The following is a 5,757-nucleotide window of genomic DNA, read 5'->3' as shown; positions in this document are numbered from 1 at the left end:
GCTCCATGAACCCTCTTGCTGTCCAAGAACAGGCTGTGCTTTTCCCCCTTGAAGCATTACACCTCTTGGGACTTCTGCTTGGACATCTCTGCCCCTGAATCTTGGCTGACTTGCCTCCATCTTATTTTCCAAGTCACAGTTTCATGCCACCTTTTTAGAGAGGATTTTCTCCATCACCTTACCTAAAACATATCATGTCAACCCATATTTTTTCAACCTTGCATTTGCCATTCATTACCTGTTTTTTTAAAAAATTAATTTCTTTAATATCTCTGTTGTCATTGGAACTGGGGATGTAGCTCAGCTGGTAGAGCACTTGCCTGGCATGCCCAATGACCTGGGTTCAATCCCCAGCACCTCCAAAAAAAAAAAAAAACACTGTTTTTTTATGCAAGATATGTAAACCCCATGAGAAAAGAGCCACATAGTCTGTCATAAGTTTAAAATATTCCCCAGCACATGATAGGTTCTCTGTGATATTTTGAGGATCCATGAACCACATACCCCAGGATCTCTCTATCTTTACTCCAGGAAGAATGCTGTGTTCCCTTGGGCAGATTCGGGTATCTCTCTGTTTTACTTCCAGTGCAATCTCTGTCTGTGAAGGCAGAATCCAGCTAAACTGTCAATTTCCCCAACACAGGATCAGTGTCTTTTTCATTTTGTATCTTCTGTGCTCTTATGTGCCAGGAAAAATTTTGTAAGTGAATGACTGAATGTTGTGCTGTGGACATGACAGGTCCTTGGGCATAGCCTCTGAGTAGGAAATCCAATTTGGGTAAGTAAGAAGGGAAAGGAGGATAGAAATTCCAAGTGATGGACAATTTTTATTTGAGGCTTGTCTTGGGTCAAAGACAAAAGAATAAATCATAAAGAATAAATTTTAAAGAATAAATCATAGAAACAAAAACAACAAAATAAAACTGAAAGGACTATGTTTTGACAAAGAAAATGATTGAACCTACTGACTTGGAAATCTGAAATGTTGATTTTAAAAGACTCTTCAGTCTACCCCAGTTTTCCACTTTTATTAAATATGAAGGCCATCATTCCTATTTAGCCATGTTGGAGACCTGATTAAATATAATATTCTTGTTCAAGACAGAAAGAAAGAATATGCAACCTCAAGAGATCCCAAAAGAGGTATATCTGGAATATGAAAAGGGAAATATTCTCTCCTACCTCTGCACTCTAGTGTATTTCTGGAATTTAAAGATTTAACAGCTACTGAGCATATTAATGGTCCAGGGAAGCTGGAGATTCAGATGAAATTGCTGCTATTAAATTTCTATGAAGAGTTAAGGGATTTGGAGGCTAATTAGCATGGTAGAGAGATAGATGTTCCAGATGCCATGTCCTCTCCCAGAGAACCAGTCCTCTGACTGGCCGTGGAGCTCTGAGAGCCTACTTCCTGCTAGAACTTGTTTCCAGCCCCACGCCTACTTCCTGTCATCTTGACATTAAGAAATAACCTTCTTTGTTTCCCCTATTATCTCTTCAGGTATGGGTTACTAGGACCTAGAACAGAGAACCAGTTGATTCCAGGAATGTTCTCTTCTTTCCTCTCAGTGGTACCTCCAGGGAGATGAGAGTAGTGTCAATTCTCATCTCCCCTTTTTCTGCCTTCCTGCTTCTGTTCCACCACTGTCTCCATCATTGGCAAGTCTCAAGGTTGAGAAGGACAGGTCAGGACATGACACAGATATTTCAGTCTTTCTCACAAGGAATAGCTCTAAAATACCCCAAAAGTCCTTAAGGAAGCTAGCTGGGGATCAGTTTAGCTGCCACTAGAGGGCTAAGAATGGAACCTGGCTGCTAGGGGTTGTTCTGTAGATGTGATGCCAAGAGACAAATATGGTGTTGTATGCAGAAGGACCTCAAGGCTTTCAAAGACTTGGAAGCCCCTAAGACTCCATGGGAACTATTGAGAAAGAGCAGGAAGAAAAGTCAAGGTCATGGACAGACTGAGACATTCTGTAGTTGGGAAGAATCCCATTTCCCCAACACTGGAGTGTGTTCAGCCTTTCATTGGACTCACTAGGAATTAGGACTGGGGCATATAAATTTCAAATGAGGCTTAAGCTAATGACAGAACCAATCATGGAGTGCTTCAATAGAGCTTGAACACAGTCTATGAAGCATATGGATCCAATCTTTTGAAAGAGGGATCTAGTTTTATGATGGCAGACTTCTGGACACCCCTCTATCCTTAGTTACATTTCTCCCCATCACCTCTTAACTTTCATTTGTATTCAAATTACCATCAGCTAGTGAAGCTAAAGATCCACACACAAATTCCTGAAGAAAAGTAAGAATTTTTCCCCTTCCTGAGCTAGGATTGATAATGAGAACTAACTAATGTTCAAAGAGGGTTTTTGTATATGAATATGCAGGTTCTGGTTAACTGTGTTTACTACAAAGAAGATGCTATGCTATTCTGGAAACATTGTCACCTATTTTTTAAATCTTTTTTTATTACTGCATTTTAGTTGTACATAATGCTGGGGTTCATTTTGACATAACAACCAATGCATAGAATGTACTTTTCCCAGTCCTTGCTCTTTCCCTACCTTTCTCCCTCCCTCTGGCTAGTTCTTTTCTCCACATCCACTGATCTCCCCTCTATTTTCCTGTGTCCTATTTTTATTTAATCAATTCACCTATTCATTTTGGCTTTAAAAATAACTTCAATGGCAGATCTTGGCTTTATTTGTAATTTCTTTTGAAGGAAGGTGAAAGTTACAGAGGTGAGTTCTAAAGGCCCTCCTTAGGGGACCTTATAAGTGACAGATTTTGGGGAGTTCTGTGTGGCGTGGGCTTCCAGGAAAGAGTCAGTGTTTTTTCTTTTCTTTGTTTGAAGGTTGCTCTCTTGAAACACGTGATGGATCATTTGTTTGCTACAGACCAGTATCCGTCCACAGATGGGATTTTAGGGCAGAGCTCAAGCCTATAATTTCTCACTGTTCTCAAAAGTCTGCTTCAGCAGAAAACATGAGTGTCTTTCAATTTTTCCATTCATGAATGAGTCTGGATGCCATTACACTCAGTGGAGGAGTCAGACTCTTGTCCTGACATTTGTCCTGTTTGGACCAGCATGGGTTCAGGGAGGGTAGTTTGAAGAGCTCAACATGTGCCTTGCTGGCATAGAACTTAAACTCAGACATTTTTGAGCCTTCCACCTTAACTGATTGTCAGCCGGACTACTAGATATGTGGTGGCTAATTCTGTGTTGCTTGTGCACTGCAAGGGCTAACTTCTCTTTGATATGACTAGGGCAGACCTTAGTGAACTTGGGTTCTGGTTCCTGGGGAACCTAACATTGATTCTCTTGGTCTGGGCCTGAGGTTCCTTTTATGCACCCCCAGCATGTCCTGTATTTCACCTATTATGTTTATTATAATTAATGCTTGTATTTTAAGTTAAAATTGTATTTTTAAGAATAATACTGCATAACCCATGTGATCCTACAATTTGTATAAACAGAAAAATGAGAGATTACACTCCATTTGTGTATGATCTGCCAAATGTATAAATGTATTGTCATATGCAACTAATTAGAACAAATAAAAATTTAGAGAATAAATGTGATACTTTTTAAGTATGATGAGTTTTCAGACTTCACTTGCTGATTTCTTGACTCTTTGTTCATGTCTATAATGAGCCAGGCATTGTGCAGGGTACTGAGGATTTGGTGGTGAACAAAATATTCAAATAAGACAGAAGTATATGAGGTTAAAAAAACTTCTCATAAATCAATGATCTGTCTCAAGTCTTACTCTTTTAAAGGAAGCTACTTTTAATAATTCAGAGCAGACATTGGCAAATTATGACCTAAGGATCAAATCTGGCCTACCATCTTTTTTTTATAAATAAAGTTTTATTGGGACACAACCATCCTCTCTTGTTTATACCTGAATGTTCAATAGTTGCCTTCATAGTATGATCACAGAATCAAGTAGCTGCAATTAGAAGTGTATGACTCAACAGTGCTGATGATATTTACTATCCAGCCCCTCACCAAAAAGAGTTCTCTCACCACTGATTTAGAGGGGAAACTTTTTTTTTGGTTTGTGTATCTTTTACATATGCAAATGTATGAATATTTTGGTTTATACATTTGTACTGAAATGAGGTCACATTATATATAGATATATATGATAATACATAATCTGACTTTTTCTATTTTCTTGCATTATTTTCTGGATACCAGATAAAATAAAGCAGAAAGCCTATTCACTGACTTCACTTTAGTCCTCAGCATGGTATCTGGTAACTTTCATGTGCTCCACAAATATTTGTTAAATGAATGAATGAAAAGTACATTGTTATTTTTCTAAAGTTCCAATGATTTATTTAAAAAGTAATTTGGAGCTTACCCAAGGTTATTCATCTCCCATGCTGATGTTCTGTTATGATTTCTTAGGCTGAGAGAGAAAAGGAAATGATTTTAGTTTGTCCCTGGGGAATTGTGCAGCCACGTCTTATGGGTCTGAACCACCTGTTGAGTGAGTTGAGGCAGCAGACAGGCTGAGAACTAGCCATTCGTGGAAATGCAGGCATTCTCCTATCAGTTTAGCATACTCTGTGTTGAAACACCAGTGAATACAGTAGCCTTCTTTATTTAGTAAAGCAGTTGTCTGAGTACATGAATTATACAGGTCCAATGTCCAAGACTTTGCAATATGTCAATATGTTGTTTATAAGTGAATCTCTTAATATTACTTTGTAGCTTGCACATTTGCTGAGGGGTGTTGCTACAGTTTGGATGTTGAATTCCCCCAGAAGTCCATATTTTAAATACTTTGTCCCCAGGGTGGTGCTGTTGGGAGGTACTGTGAACTGTTAGCAGGTGGGGCCTAGTGGTAGGTCCTTACATCACTGTAGGTGTGCTATGATGATATATAATGGGGGAGGGGGGGCACGGGGTGAGAAAAGAATAGAGGAACTTTAGAGGAAAATGAGAGAGAGGAGGTATGAAAAATGGTGGAATGAGACAGATATCATGACCCTACGTACATGTATGAGTACATGAGTGGTGTGAATCTACATCATGCAGAAGCATAGAAATAGAATGATGTACCCCATCTGTTTACAATGAATCAAAAATTCATTTTCATTCAATATTCATTTTTACAGACTGTAAAATGCAGTCTGTAAAAAATATTTTAAAAAAACACTGATCATGGGACCCAAGTCTTTCAGTTATTTTCTGCCTCCTGACCCATGATGTGAGCTCTGTACTTGGACATGCATCATTGCCATCTGGCACCCTCACCAGAGCCCCAAAGCTGTGAGACCACCACCCAACCTTAAACTGGACCCTCCAGAACCATGAGTTAAATGAACCTTTTATCCTTATAAATTCATTGCCTCAGATAATTTGTTATACTGATTGAAAACTGATGAATACAGATATTCTCCACTAAACAGTATAAATAATGTATTAAACCATCCATAGGGATCTTTATTTTCACTAAAACAGGGAAGGAGAGTTGCTTTCTTGTTATGTACATTATTTTCTATAATTTTGGCAAATCCTTTTTCTTGGATAACATCTTAGATTGCTTACCTTATTTAAATGACTTTCTTTTCTTATTGTGTATTTTCCTCTCAGGCCCTAAATTCTCCCCATCACATTTTGGCAAAGCCTGAGGTGCAAACAGAGCAGATGTGTTGACAATGGAGAGAAGATGTGTGGGCACCTGGGAACCTACTTGCTACAACCTTTCCCCAAATTTCTGTGTAACGGGGACATTT

The 5,757-nt window shown here is 38.7% G+C and overlaps 1 non-coding gene across 1 annotated transcript; it reads left to right on the top strand.

Moving 5' to 3' along the window:
• The first annotated feature begins 289 nt into the window (after positions 1–289).
• Positions 290–362, top strand: Trnaa-ggc (transfer RNA alanine (anticodon GGC)). Its single transcript has one exon. It is a non-coding gene; the product is annotated as a tRNA-Ala (tRNA).
• Positions 363–5,757: the final 5,395 nt, after the last annotated feature.

The sequence above is a fragment of the Sciurus carolinensis genome (genome assembly GCF_902686445.1).
Source record: "Sciurus carolinensis chromosome 14 unlocalized genomic scaffold, mSciCar1.2 scaffold_126_arrow_ctg1, whole genome shotgun sequence".
Taxonomy (NCBI): domain Eukaryota; kingdom Metazoa; phylum Chordata; class Mammalia; order Rodentia; family Sciuridae; genus Sciurus; species Sciurus carolinensis.
This window is presented reverse-complemented; position numbering and strand designations above follow the sequence as displayed.